Consider the following 19,577-nt stretch of genomic DNA (forward strand, 5'->3'; position numbering starts at 1 on the left):
GTCAAGTGCCGGGGAACTGAGCTCTTACCCGCGAGTAGCAGCCAATCGCTGCGCTTCCCCGAGGCGCCTCAGGACCCCGCCGCGCGGGGCGGCCAGGCAGGTGCCTGAGCCGAAGGGCGCGCCGGCGGGGCAGGGCGGGCCCAAAGCCCAGGCGGACAGGGGCGGGGCGGGAAGGGACGGGGAGGGGAGGGAAGAGGCGGACCCAAAGCCGGAGCGGGGCGGGCCGGGGCGGGCCGGGGTCAGGCTGGGACCTGCTAGGGACCAGCTGTACTAGAGGGAAAAACTGGTGCGGCAATAGCGTGAGAGACCGGTGGCCGGGACGTAAACCCGTAGCCGGCCGGTGACCCCATGTCCCAAAATAGCTCGAACAGGGTTGTCACCTCCTAATAGAGAAGACCTCAGCGCATTAGGATTGACTCTTCATACTCCTCCCCGATAATTCATAAAGGTTAATGAAGTTAGTTTTCCCTTTTTCCCTTCTCTCGCCGCTTTCCCAGGCCCCGCTTCCTCCCTGAAAACTCCAGTAGTTTGTCTCCTTCCTGGTTTCTCATTTTGTAAAACTGATCTGTCTTGAAAGCATTTTTCTTTTTTTCTTTTATTTATTTATTTATTGAGACAGTCTTGCTCTGTCGCCAGGCTGGAGTGCAGTGGCACAGTCTCGGCTTACTGCAACCTCCGCCTCCTGGGTTCAAGCGATTCCTCGGCCTCAGCCTCCCGAGTAGCTGGGACCACAGGCGCGTGCCACCACACTCGGCTATTTTTTTTTGTATTTTTAGTACAGATGGAGTTTCACCGTGTTGGCCAGGATGATCTCGATCTCTTTTTTTTTTTTTTTTTTTTTTTTTGAGACAGAGTCTCACTCCATCACCAGGCGCCAGGCTGGAGTGCAGTGGCGCAATCTCGGCTCACTTCAGCCTCCGCCTTCCGGGTTCAAGCAATTCTCCTGCCTCAGCCTCCCGAGGAGCTGGGACTACAGGCGCGTGCTACCACGTCCAGCTAATTTTTCTGTATTTTTAGTAGTGACGGGGTTTCACCATGTTGGCCAGGATGGTCTCGATCTCTTGACCTCGTGATCCGCCCGCCTCGGCCTCCCAAAGTGCTGGGATTACAGGCTTGAGCCACCGCGCCCGGCCAAAAGCATTTTTCAGTTATTTAACATTTAACATACTCAGTTTTTGTCTACTGCTGTTGGTCATAAACCCCCTTATTCCATAAATATACGTGATGCTCAACCCAGCTGAATTAAGCCTCCAGGAAGTATAACCATCAGGAAGAATACAATTACAGAAACCTGTAAAACCATCGTCATCCTCGGGCGGGTGCGGTGGCTCACGCCTACAATCCCAGCACTTTGGGAGGCTAAGGAGGGTGGATCACCTGAGGTCGGGAGTTTGAGACCAGCCTGGCCAACAAGAGCCAAACCCCGTCTCTACTAAAAATACCAAAATTAGCCCGGCATGGTGGCAGGTGCCTGTAACCCCAGCTACTCAGTAGGCTGAGGCAGGAGAATTGCTTGAACCTGGGAGACGGAGGTTGCAGTGAGCTGAGACCGTGCCACTGCATTTCGGCTTGCAACAGTGTTACAAAAAAAAAGAACATCATCATCCAACACGGTGGTTGTAAAAAATAAAAATAAACAATAAAAAATAACATCATCCTCGCAGAGGCGAAAGTCCAGAGTGATCTGGACCACCCAAAAGGGGAAAATGGGGTAAGAGTCTGGTAAAGAGAATAAACAGTGAAAATATTTGTCACCCCATGTTTATTGCAGCACTATTCACAATAGCCAAAATATGGAATCAACCTATATCAATCAACAGACAAATGGGTAAAGAAAATGTGGTACATACACACAATGCAATCTTATTCAGCCATTAAAAAAGAAAGAATGAAATCCTGTCATTTGCAGCAACATGGATGCGACGTGAGGACATTATGTTAAGTGAAAGGAGCCAAGCACAAAAAGACAAATATTCCATGTTCTCATGCATAGGTGGGAACTAAAAGACTTGATCTCATGGAGGTAGTGGGTAGAATGGTGGTTACCAGAGGCTGGGAAGTGTAGTCGGGGACGAGGATAAAGAGGTTAATGGGTACAAAAATGCAGGTGCATAGCAGGAATAAATTCTAGTGCTCAATAGCACAACTGGGTGACTATAGTTAACAATAATCTATTGTATATTTCCAAATAGCTAGAAGAGAAGATTCAGAATGTTCCCAACACAAAGAAATAATAAGTGGCTTATACCTGAAATCTCAGCACTTAGGGAGGCTTTGGCCAGAGGTTCACTCGAGACCATGAGTTAGAGACTAGCCTGGGCAACATAGTGAGACTCCTTCTCTACAAAAACAAGAATAAAAAATTAGACGTGGTTGCACACACCTGCAGTCTTAGCTACTAGAGAGGGTGGGTGGCCTGGGCCCAAAGCTCAAAGTTTGAGCTCAAAGTTCAAGGCTGCAGTGAGCAACAATCACACTACTGCACTCTATTCTGGGCGCTTGAGACCCTGTCTCATTATAATAATAATGTACGTTTAAGGTGATGGATCCCTTATCAATCAAATCTGGGTGAGTTTGAGGTCGGGAGTTTGAGCACACTGGCACCAAATCTCTATGACAGTTGGACTCATTCTTGTATGTAACTCTTGATTTTACATCAAACATTTTGATGGCACACAAATCCCAATCACCCAGATTTGATCATTACGCATTATATTTACGCCATAAATATGTACAACTATTATGTAACCATAAAAATTAAAAATAAGATTTAAACCACATTTCTGGGAATAAAAAATTTTGTCCAATTCAAGATAAAAGAAGCGAGAGCTTGGGGTACACATTTCATTTCTTTTCTTTTTTTTTTTTAGATGGAGTTTAGCTGTTGTTACCCAGACTGGAGTGCAACGGCGCGATCTCGGCTCATGGCAGCCTCCGCCTTCTGGGTTCAAGCAATTCTCCTGCCTCAGCCTCCTGAGTAGCTGGAACTGCAGGCACGTACCACCATGCCCAGCTAATTTTTGTATTTTTAGTAGAGACGGGGGTTTCACCTTGTTGACCAGGATGGTCACGATCTCTTGATCTCGTGATCCACCCGCCTCGGCCTCCCAAAGTGCTGGGATTATAGGCGTGAGCCACCTCGCCTGGCCTTTTTTTTTTTTTTTTTTTCTAAGATAGGGTATTGCTCTGTCACCCAGACTGGAGTGCAGTGGTGCAATCTTGGCTCACTGCAACCGCTGCCTCCTGGGTTCAAGCGATTCACCTGCCTCAGCCCCCTGAGTAGCTGGGATAACAGGTGCACGCTGCCACAATCCGCTAATTTTTGTATTTTTAGTAGAGACGAGATTTCACCAGATGGCGGTCTCGAACTCCTGACCTCAAGTGATCCTCCCTGCCTTGGCCTCCCAAAGTGCTGAGATTAGAGGCATGAGCCACTGCGCCCAGCCAAGGGAATATTTCTAAGAAAAATACTTATGCATTCAGAGAAAACAACACACAAAAGCTGAACTACAAAATTTCAATTGGGTAGTCAATAACTCCTGGAAGAAAGTCTTCATTATGAATCCTCTTAATGATAAGTGACAGGCAAATAAATATAAACATATAGCCAGGTGCCGTGGCTCACGCCTATAATCCCAGCACTGTGGGAGGCCAAGGCAGGCAGATCACCTGATATCTGGAGTTGCAGACCAGCCTGGCCAACATTGTGAAACCCCGTCTCTACTAAAAATACAAAAATTAGCAGGGCATGGTGGCGCGTGCCTGTAATCCCAGCTACTCAGGAGGCTGAGGCAGGAGAATTGCCTGAACCCAGGAGGCGGAGGTTGCGGTGAGCCGAGATCACGCCATTGCACTCCAGCCTGGGTAGCAAAAGCGAAACTCCGTCTCAAAAACAAACAAACAAACAAAAAATTACCCGGTCATGGTGGGGGGCGCCTGTAATCCTAGCTACTAGGGAGGCTGAGGCAGGAGAATTGCTTGAACCTAAGAGGCAGAGGTTGCAGTGAGCCGAGATCACACCACTGCACTCCAGCCTGGCGCCTGGTGACAGAGCAAGATTCTGTCTCAAAAAAAAAAAAAAAAAAATATATATATATATATATATATGTATATATATATATATATATATAACATAATTGAAGGTTACCCAGGATTTTGATATTGAAAACAAAGCAAGCAAACAACACTTTACAGAGTGCTTAAATTGAAAAAAGTAGGCAGATATGTATATCCCGGAAGTAGTCTCTCGATTGTTTTGCCAATATAGTTCATCTAAGAAACCACTTCTAAATCTTTATGCTCAAACAGTAAGTTTCAAGACCTCTTTTTTTTTTTTTTTAACCTCTGAAGAGGGTAGCCCAAGAAAGTATCCTTTTTTTTTTTCAACTTCATTTTTTATCCCATTTCCAACAGTTTTATCAGTTAGAACCTTTTTTCCATGGACCCATATTCTGAAACTTATTAATTAATTACATTTCCTTATTTTTTTGAGACAGAGTCTTGTCTGTTGTACAGGCTGGAGTGCAGTGGTGTAATCTTGGCTCACTGCAACCTCTGCCTCCTGGGTTCAAGCAATTCTCCTTTCTCAGCCTCTTGAATAGCTGGGACTACAGGCCCATGCCACCATGTCTAGCTAATTTTTGTATTTTTAGTAGAGACGGGGTATCACCATGTTGGTCAGTTTGGTCTTGAACTCCTGACCTCAAGTGATCCACCCACCTCAGCCTCCCAAAGTGCTGGGATTACAGACATGAGACACTGTGCCCAGCCTAGAAATTATATTTATTAATAATTTGTTAATAATTAATTACTGAGTCAGAAGCATATAATTTTAGAGAATTTTTTTGTTTGTTTTTTGTTTTTGTTTTTGTGACAGTCTCCACTCTGTCACCTAGACTGGAGTGTAGTGATGCGATCACGGCTCTCTGCAGCCTAGACCTCCTGGGCTCAAGCAGTCTTCCCACTTCAGTTTTCCCAGTAGCTGAGACTACAGATGCAAGTGACCACACCCGGTTTTTTTTTTTTTTGTAGAGATGGGGTTTCACCATGTTGCCCAGGCTGGTCTCAAACTCCTGGACTTAAATGATCCTCTCTGCTTGGCCTTCCAAAGAGCTGGGATTACAGACATGAGCCACTGTGCCCAACCCAGCATCCTTTAAATATTTACATATTCTACAAGCTCTAGAAAGGTAACTAATCAGGGACACTGTGACAAACACTGTGACAAACTAGGGAGAGTGCTTGAAAAAAGTTAGAACCACTCAGTTTGACGGGCAGGAGACGCTTCTGGAAGGAATGCCATGATGGCTTCCCAGGGAGAGCCCCAGGTCTAGTTCAAACTTGTATCGGTTGATTGTGGTGGTACTGGAAAAACCACTTTCATGAAAAGACATTTGACTGGTGAATTTGAGAAGTATGTGGCCACCTTGGGTGTTGAGGTTCATCACCAAGTGTTCCACACCAAACGTATTAAGTTCAATAAATGGGATACAGCCAGCCAGAAGAAATGTGGCGAACTGAGAGATGGCTATTTTATCTAAGCCATAGTCCAGTGTGCCATAAAAATGTTTGATGTAAAATCAAGAGCTACATACAAGAATGAGCCCAACTGGCATAGAGATTTGGTGCCAGTGTGTGAAAACATCACCTGGTGTTGTGTGGCAACAAACTGGATATTAAGGACAGGAAAGTAGGCTGGGCACCAGGGCTCACACCTATAATCCCAGCACTTTGGGAGGCTGAGGCAGGGGGATCACTAGGTCAAGAGATCGAGACCATCCTGGTCAACATGGTGAAACCCCGTCTCTACTAAAAATACAAAACTTAGCTGGGCATGGTGGCGCAGCCTGTAGTCCCAGCTACTCGGGAGGCTGAGGCAGGAGAATTGCCTGAACCCAGGAGGCAGGGGTTGCGGTGAGCCGAGATCGCGCCATTGCACTCCAGCCTGGGTAACGAGAGAAACTCCGTCTCAAAAAAAAAAAAAGAATGGAGAATTAAAGAGTAAGAGAGCTGAACATATGGATATACTGATTCTTTGAAGAGAAACTTCGGGTTCACTATTTCAACATCATGGACCCAGCTGTGACAGAGCAGTATGAGCATGACTTAGAGGTTGCTCAGACAACTGCTCTCCCGGATGAGGATGATGACCTATGAGAATGAAGCTGGAGCCCAGCATCAGAAGCCTAGTTTTATAGGCAGCTGTCCTGTGACATCAGAGGTGCAAAGCGTGTGCCACTTCATTACCTAGCTAAGCGGAACATGTGCTTCATCTGTGGGATGCTGAAGATGAATGGGTTTCAGAGTGAATTGGTAGTTTAAAAAATACCTTCATGGCCAGGTGCAGTGGGTCACACCTGTAATCCCAGCACTTTGGGAGGCTGAGGTGGGTGGATCATCTGAGGTCAGGGGTTCAAGACCAGCTTGGCCAACATGGTAAGACCGCCATTTTTACTAAAAATATAAAAATTAGTCTGGCGTGGTGGCGGGCACCTGTAATCCCAGCTACTTGGGAGGCTGAGGTAGGAGAATCGCTGGGACCCGAGTGGCAGAGATTGCAGTGATCTGAGTTCGCATCACTGCACTGCAGCCTGGGAGACGGAGTGAGACTCTGTCTCTAAATAAATAAATAAACAAATAAATACATACCTTGGTCGGGTGGACCTGCATAGTTAGCTGTTATGGAATGCAGTTGATTCCTTCTTGAGTTTTAAATATAAGACTGCTAGAGTCACATCAGAATAAAAAAAGAAAGAAAGGAAAGAAAGGAAGAAAGAAGAAGAAGGTGGAGGAAGAGGAGGGGGGAGGAAGGAAGGAAGGAAGGAAAGAAGGAAGGAAGGAAGGAAAAAAGGAAGGAAGGAAGGAAGGAAAGAAGGAAGGAAGGAAAGAAGGAAAGAAGGAAGGAAGGAAGGCCTCGATGAGGTATTACATTGGCTTTAGCATTCATTGAACACAAAATGAAATGCTTTGCTTAGGTTCTCATTTAAGCCTCATAATCTCCGTTAAAACACGTATCAATCATTTCCATTTTAGAGATTAAAGAAAATAACTTGGCCAAAGTCGCACAGCTAGTATGTAGCAGAGACAGGATTCTAACTATTCAGACTCTTAAAACGTTCTTTTCCCATTCCACCACATTATTTTTTTTATTTTTGAGAGGGAGTCTCATTCTGTCACCTAGGCTAAAGTGCAATGGTGCAATCCTGGCTCTGCCTCCCCAGTTCAAGCGATTCTCTTGCCTCAGCCTCCCAAGTAGCTAAGATTACAGGTGTGCACCACCACACCCGGCTTTTGTATTTTTAGTAGAGACGGGGGTCTCACCATGTTGTCCAGGCTGGTCTTGAACTCGACCTCAGGTGATCCAACAGCCTAGGCCTCCAAAGTGCTGGGATGAGAGGTGTGAGCCACCGTGCCCTGCCTCATTCTACCACATTACATTAACTGGAAATTTTATTTTATTATTTATTTATTTAAAACACAGAGTCTCAGCCAGGCTCGGTGGCTCACACCTGTAATCCTAGCACTTTGGGAGGCTGAGGTGGGTGGATCACCTGAGGTCAGTAGTTCAAGACCAGCCTGGCCATCATGGTGAAACCCCCATCTTAAAAAAAAAAAAGAAAGAAAAACACAGGGTCTCACTATCTCACCCAGGCTGGAATGTCACCTAGGCTAGAGTACAGTGGGATGATTATAGCTCACTGTAGACTCAAACTTCTGGGCTCAAACTATCCTCCAGCCTCAGCTTCCTGAATAGCTCGGACTATTCAGGCATGAGCCACCTCGCCTAGCTAATTTAAAACAAAAATTGAGGGCCAGCCCAGGCACAGTGGTTTATGCCTGTAATCCCAGCACTTTGGGAGGCTGAAGCGGGCGGATCATGAGGTCAGGAGTTCGAGACCATCACCAACATAGTGAAATCCCGTCTCTACTAAAAATACAAAAAAATTAGCCGGGCATGGTGGCAGGTGCCTGTAATCCCAGCTACTCAGGAGCCTAAAGCAGGAGACTCACTTGAACGCGGGAGGGGAAGTTGCAGTGAGCCAAGATCATCGTGCCACTGCACTCCATCCTGGGTGATAGAGGGAGACTCCATCTTAAAAAAAAAAAAAGAAAGGTGGGGGACCTCCTCTTTTGGCTTTGGAGCCCCCTCTCCCTCTGTCTCTGAACCAGGGAGACTCTTATGCCTTCTCTTCTCGTTCTTGCCTATTAAACACTCTGATCCTTGCTGGGCGCTGTGGTACATGCCTGTAATCCCAACAATTTGGGAGGTCAAGGTGGGTGAATCACAAGGTCAGGAGTTCAAGACCAGCCTGACCAAAATGGTGAAACCCCTGTCTCTATTAAAAACACAAAAATTAGCTGGGCGTGGTGGCAGGCGCCTATAATCCCAGCTACTCGGGAGGCTGAGGCAGGAAAATTGCTTGAACCCAGGAGACAGAGGTTGCAGTGAGCTAACATGGCACCATTGCAATCCAGCCTGGGAGACAGAGCAAGACTCTGACTCAAAAAAAAAAAAAAAAAAACAAAAACAAAAACAGAAAGAAAAAAAGAAAACAGTGCCAGACACAGGGGCTCATGCCTGTAATTTCAGCACTTTGGGAAGCCAAGGCAGGAGGATCCCTTGAGCCCAGGAGTTCAAGATTAGCCTGGGCAACATAGTGGGACCCCCTTCTCTACTAAAAATTTAAAAAAAAATTAGCCTGGCATGGTAACATGCTATCCCAACTACAAGGGCAGCTGAGGCGGGAGGATAGCTTGAGTCTGGAAGCTCGAGGCTTACAGTGAACCATGATTGTGTCACTGCACTCTCTCCAAAAGTGCTGTGATTATAGGCTTAAGTTACCATGCTCAGCCAGAAATTTTAGCTTGAATAAAATGGACTCTATCCTGAAAAGGTAGAGAAGAGGTCTTATTAATGGTTTAATTCCCCATACCCTATAGCATCGTGCTATTTGCCTATGCATTTACAGTGAATAGGAATCAGCATTGTCAGAAGCAAATATACCACCATTATATTTCTGGAAAAAAGAAGGTGGAAGGAGAGAAGGAAACAGGCTCTGCCACACAAGACATCTGGTACATCTTATCACTTGCACACTGATAAATGCATTCACTGTATATTTGTTTCTTAATGTAACATCAAGGTTTACACTACAATCTTAATAGCTGGTAGCCTAAGGTATCACCTTTCCTTCTACACTCAGCCACACTGGTTAAGATGAAATCTTCTTGTCTTTCACTCTAGTTGCTGCAATAGTAGTCGATTGTTCCAAGAGGACAAGGCTTGCTTAGATGAAGGACTGTCCTCAGATCCCAAGGCACTGCCTCAATCATTCACCGAATATTAACTGAATGCCTGTTCTGGGTCAGGAACTAGGTTAGGCATCATTTGGAAATGCAGGTTCTTACATGACAGAATGATTCATGGTGCTTTGTGACTTAAATGCCTGTAGGCTAAGGTGGACTTCTTTTAATATGATTCTCAAATATTATTTCTAAAAAGGAGAAGAGAAGTTTTTGGCTTTCCTCCAAATAGGAGAAAGAAGTCTGAGTACAAGCCCAAGCTAGGAAACTTTGCCTCAAGGAATTCAGGGGAAGTTTGTGGAGCTAAGAAAACTTGTTTTAGAAGCTCCACTCCCTGGCCGGGTGCGGTGGCTCAAGCCTGTAATCCCAGCACTTTGGGAGGCCGAGGTGGGTGGATCATGAGGTCAAGAGATCGAGGCCATCCTGGTCAACATGGTGAAACCCCGTCTCTACTAAAAATACAAAAAATTAGCTGGGCACGGTGGTGCATGCCTGTAATCCCAGCTGCTCAGGAGGCTGAGGCAGGAGAATTGCCTGAACCCAGGAGGCGGAGGTTGCAGTGAGCCGAGATTGCGCCATTGCATTCCAGCCTAGGTAACAAGAGCGAAACTCCGTCTCAAAAAAAAAAAAAAAAAAAAAAAAAGAAGCTCCACTCCCATTACTAGCACACACACATCAAAGAGCTTTGTGCTTCAGAGCCAGTAGCACCTAACCAAGACATGGAATTAACCTAAGTGAGGCTTTAGGAGAACAAAGCACCACCACTGCTTCTTCTCCTTTAAACAGATTCAAGGGCTGGGCATGGTGGCTCACACCTGTAATCCCAGCACTTTGGGGAAGCTGATGGGGGCAGATCGACTGAGGTCAAGAGTTCCAGACCAGCCTTGCCACCGTAGAGAAACCCTGTCTCTACTAAAAAATGCAAAAATTGACTGAACGCAGTGGCTTGCACCTGTAATATCAACATTTTGGGAGGCCGAGGTGGACGGATCACCTGAGGTTGGGAGTACAAGACCAGCCTGATCAATGTGGAGAAACTCTGTCTCTATTAAAAATACAAAATTAGCCAGGCATTGTGGCACATGACTAATCCCAGAGACTCGGGAGGCTAAGGCAGGAGAATCAGTTGAACCTGGGAGGCAGAGGTTGCAGTGAGCTGATATTGTGCTACTACACTCCAGCCTGGGTGACAGAGATAGAATTACCTGAGTCTTCCAGGGCTCCTATCTACACCTCTAAACAAAAACTTAAGTTATACATAAAGGAGATATGCTTTTCTTTACATTAAGTAAATATCTGATATGTTCTTGAAAATAAAAATAAGTGAAATAAAATATATTATTTTGGAAAACAATATCCACTTTATTCAAGTCAGTGAAATATGTCAAAATTTGTAAAAGAGGGAAACTAGGGGCCGGGTGTGGTGTCTCACTGCCCAGGAGGCAGAGATTGCAGTGAGCCAAGACCACACCATTGCACTCCAATCTGGGTGACTGAGACTCCATCTCAAAAAAAAAGATAATTTCATGTCTCTACATACTACATAGCAAAATGGCACCTGTGCTGTCTCACATATTATAGGTGTTTAATACTCAATATATGAAACGATTTTCCTTGAGTGTATCCCATAATTTTTTTTTTTTTGAGACAGAGTTTCTCTCTTGTTGCCCAGGCTAGAGTACAATGGTGCAATTTCAGCTCACTGCATCCTCTGCCTCCAGGTTCAAGTGATTCTCCTGCCTCAGCCTCCTGAGTAGCTGGGATTACAGGCATGCACCACCACGCCTGGCTAATTTTTTTGTATTTTTAGTAGAGACAGGGTTTCTCCATGTTAATCAGGCTTGTCTCAAACTTCCTACCTCAGGTACTCCTCCCGCCTTGGCCTCCCAAAGTGTTGGGGTTACAAGCATGAGCCACCATGTCCAGACTCTTTTTCTTTTCTTTTTTTTTTTTTGAGATGGAGTTTCACTCTTGTTACACAGGCTGGAGTGCAATGGCACGATCTCGGCTCACCGCAACCTCCGCCTCCTGGGTTCAGGCAATTCTCCTGCCTCAGCCTCCCGAGTAGCTGGGATTACAGGCACGCGCCACCATGCCCAGCTAATTTTTTGTATTTTTAGTAGAGACGGGGTTTCACCATGTTGATCAGGATGGTCTTGATCTCTTGACCTCATGATCCACCCTCCTTGGCCTCCCAAAGTGCTGGGATTACAGGCTTGAGCCACCGCGCCCGGCCTTTTTTTTTTTTAAGAGACAGGGTCTCAGCATGTTGCCCAGGCTGATCTTGAATTCCTGGCCTAAAACGATTCTGCCACCTTGGCTTCCAGAGGTGCTAGAATTACAGGACTGTGCACAGCTTCTTTTTGTTTTTGTTTTTTGAGATAGAGTCTCATTTTGTTGCCCAGGCTGGAGTGCAGTGGTGCAATCATAGCTCACTGTAACCTCGAACTATTGAGCTCAAGTGGTCCTCCCATCTCAGCCTCCCAAGTAGCTAGGACTCCAAGGGTGCATCACTGCACCTGGCTAATTTTATTTCTTATTTTTGTAGAGATGGGTTTCACCATTTTGTCCAGATTGCTCTATTGCATAATTTAACGGTGTGAATAGCTCACATAGTCACTTACAAGGACCCAGGAAAAGCAGCAGCCTTCAACAACACATTCAACACCTTGTTCCCTGATCATCCACGCTTCAGGTATCTATTTGTGGCAAGAAGGAAAACACCGGGACTCTAAGAAGTCAGACCTAGAGAAATGGGTGTGTTCTGTGACGTAGACAGAGCTTTAAAAGTTCTTGGTTGTAGACTGGGTGCAGTGGCTCAAGCCTGTAATCCCAGCACTTTGGGAGGCCAAGGTGGGTGGATGGCTTGAGTTCAAGTTGCCATGTTGTCTTGAGTCCAAGAGTTCAAGTTGAGCCTGGGCAACATGGCAAGACTCCATCTCTTTAAAAAATAAAAAAATTCAATGGGAGTGATCGCAAAAAAATAAAATAATATAATAATATAAGTAAAGTGCACAATAAATGTAATACACTTGAATCATCACAAAACTATCCTCCCATCACCCCACCACAGTCCATTAAAAATTGTCTTCTACAAAACGAAAAGGTTGGGGACCACTGCTCTAGACAATACATTCATGTAACTCCCCTTGCTGTCATTCACCCGCATAATTTTGTTTTCATTTCCTTTGTGTGTATGCCTAGAGAAGGAAGTATGTGCTGATGACACAGGTGCAAGGACAACTGGTATCCATTTTCTTTTTCTTTTTCTTTTTTTTCGTTTAAGAGACAGGGTCTGGCTCTGTTGCCCAAGCTGGAGTGCAGTGGTTATTCACAGGCACGATCCCACGACTGATCAGCATGGGAGATTTGACCGGCTCCGTTTCTGACCTGGGCCGGTTCACCCCTCCTTAGGCAACCTGGTGGCCCCCCCGCTCCCGGGAGATCGAACTTAGTGGGGACACCCGATCGGCATAGTGCACTACAGCCCAGAACTCCTGGGCTCAAGTGATCCTCCCACCTCAGCTTCCGGAGTAGCTGCCGGCACCCGCCACCGCGCCTGGCTCGTATTCATTTTCATACATTGGTCTTAGGAGCTTGGATTCTATGAGTGCACCCAGAGAGATGAATGTGCTATTTGCTGATGAAATCAGTTTCTGAGACTTCAATGCTGCAAATCAAACTGGCTGTCGATTATAGTATACTCACTCAAGTCATGCTCCCTCCCAGTGTCTCTTGGAAAATGGTCAAATGACTTTCCGGGCAAACACACTTCTCCAATGATGACAAGCCAAGTAAGCTCTTTCCTCCATTTTAAAATTTCTATACTTTCAGTATTACAGTTTTTACTCAAGAACACCAATTCCAGCCAGGCGCGGTGGCTCACGCCTGTAATGCCAGCACTTTGGGAGACCAAGGCGGGTGGATCACCCGAGGTCAGGAGTTTGAAACCAGCCTGGCCAACATGGCAAAACCCTCATCTCTACTAAAAAAAAAAAAATACAAAAATTAGCCGAGTATGGTGGCACAATCCTCGAATTCCAGCTATTCAGGAGGCTGAGACAGGAGAATCACTTGAACCTGGGAGGCAGAGATCGCACTTAGCTGAGATCGAGCCACTGCACTCCAGTCTGGGCAACAGAGTGAAACTCTGTCTCAAAAAGAAAAAAAAGAGAGAACTTCACTTAAAACAAAGTGGAGGCAGGGCACTGTGGCTCACACCTATAATCGTAGAACTTTGGGAATCTGAGGCAAGAGAATGGCTTGAAGACAGGAGTTCAAGGCCAGCCTGGACAACATAGTGAGACTCTGTCTCTACAAAATTAAGAAAAAAATTAGCCAGGTGCAGTGTAGGGTCAGCTTCTTGGGAGGCTGAGGCATGAAAATGACAAACTCACAAGTTCAAGGCTGCAGTGAGCTATGATGCCGCCACTGCACTCCAGCCTGGGTGACAGAGCAAGACCCTGTCTCAACAACAACAACAAGCCACAAAGCTGGGAGGTAACTATTATAGATTAAAAGAAATTTAGACATACCAAACAAATGCAATAGGTGACACCTTGTTTAGATCCTATTTCAAAGAAACTGTGGGAAGCAGAATAACCCCTCACAGATGTCTACTTCTGTAGCCAGGCATGGGGGTACACTGTTGATAGCCCTTGCTACTCAGGAGGCTGAGGCAGGAGGATTGCTTGAGCACAGGAATTGGAGGCTGCCTGTGAGCTATGATCACTCCAGCCTGGGTCACAGAGCGAGACATCACCTCAAAAAAAAAAAAGTCACCAACTACAGGGTTATCTGTATTGTTTTTCAAAGAACTTTGTCAATTCCTTTTTCTGTTTTGCAGTTTATTTCTGCAATTATCTTTATTTTTTCTTCTGTTTTCCTCTGCTTTTTTTTTCTTTCCCTAACTTCTTGAGCTGAATGCTTTATCCATTTATTTTTATTTTTTATTTTTAAATACATATGTGGCAGAGGTCATGCAGGCTCCTCTGAGTACACCTTTAACTAGTTCTTCTGCTTCAATACGCAGTGTTCTTATCACTTTTGTTTAGATGTACATTAATTTGCGTTTTGATTTTTTTTCTCTGAGCCATATGTGGTTTAAGAAATAGGGTCGGGCGCGGTGGCTCATGCCTGTAATCCCAGCACTTTGGGAGGCCGAGGCGGATAGATCATGAGGTCAAGAGATTGAGACAATCCTGGTCAACATGGTGAAACCCCGTCTCTACTAAAAATACAAAAATTAGCTGGGCATGGTGGTGTGTGCCTGTAATCCCAGCTATCAGGAGGCTGAGGCAGGAGAATTGCCTGAACCCAGGAGGCGGAGGTTGCGGTGAGCCGAGATCACGCCATTGCACTCCAGCCTGGGTAACAAGAGTGAAAAACTCCATCTCAAAAGAAAGAATTATAGGGACAGGTGCAGTGGCTCAAGCCTGTAATCCCAGCACTTTGGGACGCCGAGGCGGGTGGATCACGAGGTCAAGAGATCTAGACCATCTTGGTCAACAAGGTGAAACCCCGTCTCTACTAAAAATACAAAAATTAGCTGGGCATGGTGGTGTGGGCCTGTAGTCCCAGCTACTCGGGAGGCTGAGGCAGGAGAATTCTTTGAACCCAGGAGGCGGAGGTTGCAGTGAGCTGAGATGGCGCCATTGCACTCCAGCCTGGGTAACAAGAGCGAAACTCCATCTCAAAAAAAAAAAAAGAAAAAGAAAAAAGAAATAATTATGTCATTTCCAAGTGGTTAATATTCATTTGATTCTATTTATGTTGAATATATATGGTCTGACATTATAGGTCATGTTTTTTCAATTTTTGTTAATTTATCATGATTCTCTGTGTGTCCTTAATGATACATGATTGTTCCATGGGTCTAATTAAAACATTGTGCATTCTCTATTATAATGAAGTTCAATGTATAACTATTACATCAATCTTATTAATTATGTTATTGAGATCCTACATGCTCTTAATTTTAGTCTTTTTGCTCTGTCATGGTTGACAGCGGTCAATTAAATTTTCCTATTACTATTAAAGTGTCTATTATCATTAAAAAATAAAAAGAAAAAGAAAGTCCACATCTTAATTCCCAGGACCTGAGAATATGTTACTTGGCACGGTAAAAAGAGATTTTGTGCCAGGCGCAGTGGCTCACGCCTATAATCCCAACACTTTGGGAGGCCAAGGCAGGTGGAACACCTGAGGTCAGGAGACACCCCATCTCTACTAAAAATACAAAATAATTAGCTGGGCATGGTGGCACCACATGCCTGTAATCACAGCTACTTGGGAGGGTGAAGCAGGAGAATCCCAACACAGGAGGTGGAGGGTGCAGTGAGCCAAGATCACACCATTGCACTTCAGCCTAGGCAACAAGAGCAAAACTCTGTCTCAGGAAACAAAACAAAACAAAAAAACAGATTTTGCTTGCATGATTAACTTAAAGACCTTGAAATGGAGAGAGTTTTCTGGGTTATCCAGGTGGGTCCAGTATCACAGAGAATCCTTCCCAGCTGGCGTCACAGGCCAGGGAGATGCAACATTGCCAGCTTTGAAGAAGTGTAACATGAGCCAAGAAATGTAGCCTCTAAAGGTTGGAAAAAGCAAGCAAACAGTGGTCTCCTAGAACAACCAGATAGGAACACAACTGTGTCAACACCTTGATTTTAGCCCAGTTAGGCTAGGGTCAGACTTCTCACCTAGAGAACTAGTTAATAAATAATAAATGTGTTGTCACTAAATGAGCTGTAATTTGTTACAGCAACAACTGAAATTACTATACACACTCAAAAAAGATACGGTGAGACAAATCAGCAAGATTTAAACAGGGATTTGGTGTCAGTCATGTTGGCTCATGCCTGCGATCCCAGTACTTTGGGAGGCCAAAGCAGGAGAATCGCTTGAACTCAGGAGTTCAAGACCAGCCTGGGCAACATAGTGAGACCCCTCTCTCTACAAACAAATTTTAAAAATTAGCCAGTTGTGGTGCTGCAAACCTGTAGTCCTAGCCCCTTGGGAGATTAAGGTAGGAGGATTTCTTTCTTTCTTTTTTTTTTTTTAATAAAGACGGGGTTCCACCATGTTGGTCAGGCTGGTCTTGAACTCCTGACCTCAGGTGATCCACTCGCCTTGGCCTCCAAAGTGCTTGGATTATAGGCGCTAGCTACCACCCCCGGCCAGGTGGGAGGATTTCTTAAATCTAGAAGGCCAAGACTGCAATAAGCCATGATCGTGCCACTGCACTTCAACTCTAGCCTGGGCAACAGAATAAGAGCTTAAAAAAAAAAAAAAAAAAAAAAAAAAAAAAAAGCCAGGAATTGGGTATCAGATGAAATATTGAAGAATTAATGTTAATTTTTGATAGGATATGGTCATACTATTTGGGCTTTTTTTTTTTTTTTTTCCAAGACAGAGTTTTGCTGCTGTTACCCAGACTGGAGTGCAATGGCACGATCTCGGCTCACCGCAACCTCTGCCTCCTGGGTTCAAGCAATTCTCCTGCCTCAGCCTCCCGAGTAGCTGGGACTACAGGCACACACCACCATGCCCAGCTAATTTTTGTATTTTTAGTACAGACGAGGTTTCACCATGTTGACCAGGATGGTCTCTATCTCTTGACCTCGTGATCCATCCGCCTCGGCCTCCCAAAGTGCTGGGATTATAGGCGTGAGCCACCGCGCCCGGCCTTCTATTTGGGCTTTTTAAACTTTTTTTGTTAGAAATATGTACTAAAGTTTGGGTGCGATGGCTAATGCCTGTAATCCCAGCACTTTGGGAGGCCAAGGTGTGTGGATCACTTGAGGTAAGGAGTTAAAGATCAACCTGGCCAACAAGGTGAAAGCCTGTTTCTACTAAAAAGACAAAAATTAGCTGGGCATGGTGGCAGATGCCTGTAATCTCAGCTACTCAACAAGCTGAGGCAGGAGAATCACTTGAACCCAGGAGGCAGAGGTTGCAGTGAGCCGAGATGGTGCCACTGCACTCCAGCCTGGGAGACAGAGTGAGACTTTTTCACACATACACACACACACACACACACACACAAGTACTGAAGTATTTATAAATGAAATGATACAACGATGTCTGAGATTTGCTTTTTTTAGTTTTTTGAGATGGAGTCTTGCTCTTGTCGCCCAGGCTGGAGTGAAATGGCACGATCTCGACTCACCGCAACCTCTACCTCCTGGGTTCGAGGGATTTTCTTGCCTCAGACTCCAGAGTAGCGGGGATTACAGGCATCTGCAACCATGCCCAGCTAATTTTTGAATTTTTAGTAGAGATGGAGTTTCACTTTGTTTGGCCAGGCTGGTCTCAAACTCCTGACCTCAGGTGATCCACCCACCTTGGCCTCCCAAAGTGTGATTACAGGCATGAGCCATTGCACCCAGCCGGATTTGTTTTAAAATAATATGCCCCCCACCAACCTTGAAAAAGGTAAGGTAAGGGTTCTGAAACCAAGGTCCAAAAATTTAAAAAAAAAATTATTTAAAGGTAGGGGGATAGGACAAATTGGCAAGAAGTTGGTTACATGTTGAAGCTGGGGGCTCGTTATACTATTATTGTATATACTTAAGATTTTCCATAGTAGGTTAAAAAAATGAATTAATTTAGGAGAGAGCACATGTATAGTCCAGATCAGCACTGTCCAAAAGAATTTTCTATAATGATGGAAATGTTCCATATCAGCACTGTTCAATGCTGTACCCGCTTACCATAAGGCTTTTGAGAACTTGAAATATAGCAAACACAATAAGGAAGTGAATTTTTCATATTATTATCACTTTAAAAATATTTTAGAGACAGAGTCTCACTCTGTTACCCAGGCTGGAGTGCAGTGGTGTGATCTCGGATTGCAGTAGCCTCTGCCTCCTGAGTTCAAACAATTCTCCTATCTCAACCACCTAAGTAGCTGGGATTACAGGCATATGCCACCACACCCAGCTAATTTTTGTATTTTTGGTAGAGATGGCATTTCACTATGTTGGCCAGGCTGGTCTTGAACTCCTGACCTCAAGTGATCTGCCTGCCTCGGCCTCCCAAAGAGCTGGGATTACAGGCGTGAGCCACCATACCCAGCTGAATTTTTCTCATTTTAAAATGTAAATAGCCACATGTGGCTAGTGGCTACCATTTACACTGTGCAATTCTAGATACTGGAAGACAGCCTTGCCACCTTACTACTGGAATTTGAAGTTAATAAGTACACTCACGAATCAAGTCAGCCCGCCGAGCTTCTTTCCCCTTTGTGCTAATAGCAGTATCCAGCTCCCAGTTCCCAATCCCATGCCAAGCCCTTTATTACCATAAGTGGGGCATGAGATCCAGGATATAGTACAACTTCTTCCTGGACATAGTGATTGGTCCAGGAAGAAAATAAGCAGAGCTTGGATCATCATAATCCTTGCTTGGAATTTTAAGACGGGGTTTCACCATGTTGGTCAGACTGGTCTTGAACTCCCGACCTCAGGTGATCCGCCTGCCTTGGCCTCCAAAGTGCTTGGATTACAGATGTGAGCTACCGCGCCCAGCCGGAATTTTCTATATTAGGAAGTGAAGCAGCTTCTTCAAATTGGATTTGTAAGGAGGGAACCCTAGAACTGCTGGCCATCATATTCCTTTGCCATGCTGAGAATAAAACCAAAATTAGGATAAAAGACAGAGACAGAGTCTTGCTTCTCAAGTACTTAGATCTAGTCAACCCTAAAATCAGCTCCATCCCTTCTTTCCCATGTTTTGGTTTGGTAAGCCAATAAATTCCTTCTTTGTTTATGCTATTAATAGTTTTGAGTTAAGTTATATCACTTGCAACCTAAAATAGTCTTAACACAAAGCCCCACTCAGCCTGGGCAACACAGTGAAATAGCTTCTCTAGCTACGCATGCCTATAGTTCCAGCTACTCAGAGGCTGAGGTAGGAGGATCATTTGAGCCCAGGAGGTCCAGGCAGTGAGCTGTGATTATGTGTGATTATGCCACTGCACTCCAGCCTGGGTGAGAGTGAGCAGTTCACTGCAGCCTTGACCTCCCAGGCTCAAGTGATTCTCCCGCCTCACCCTCCTGAGTACCTGGGACCGCCAAGTGCACACCACTGTGCCTGGCTTTTTTTTTTTTTTTAAACAGAAATGGGATCTTGTCATCTTGCCCAGGCTGGTCTCCAGATCCTGGCTCAAGCAATCCTCCCGCCTCAGTCTCCTGAGTAGCTGGGACTACAGGCATGCTACCATACCTGGTTAATATTTTTGTATTTTTAGTAGAGACAGGGTTTCACGATGT

The sequence above is a fragment of the Callithrix jacchus genome, chromosome 7 (genome assembly GCF_049354715.1).
Source record: "Callithrix jacchus isolate 240 chromosome 7, calJac240_pri, whole genome shotgun sequence".
Lineage (NCBI taxonomy): Eukaryota > Metazoa > Chordata > Mammalia > Primates > Cebidae > Callithrix > Callithrix jacchus.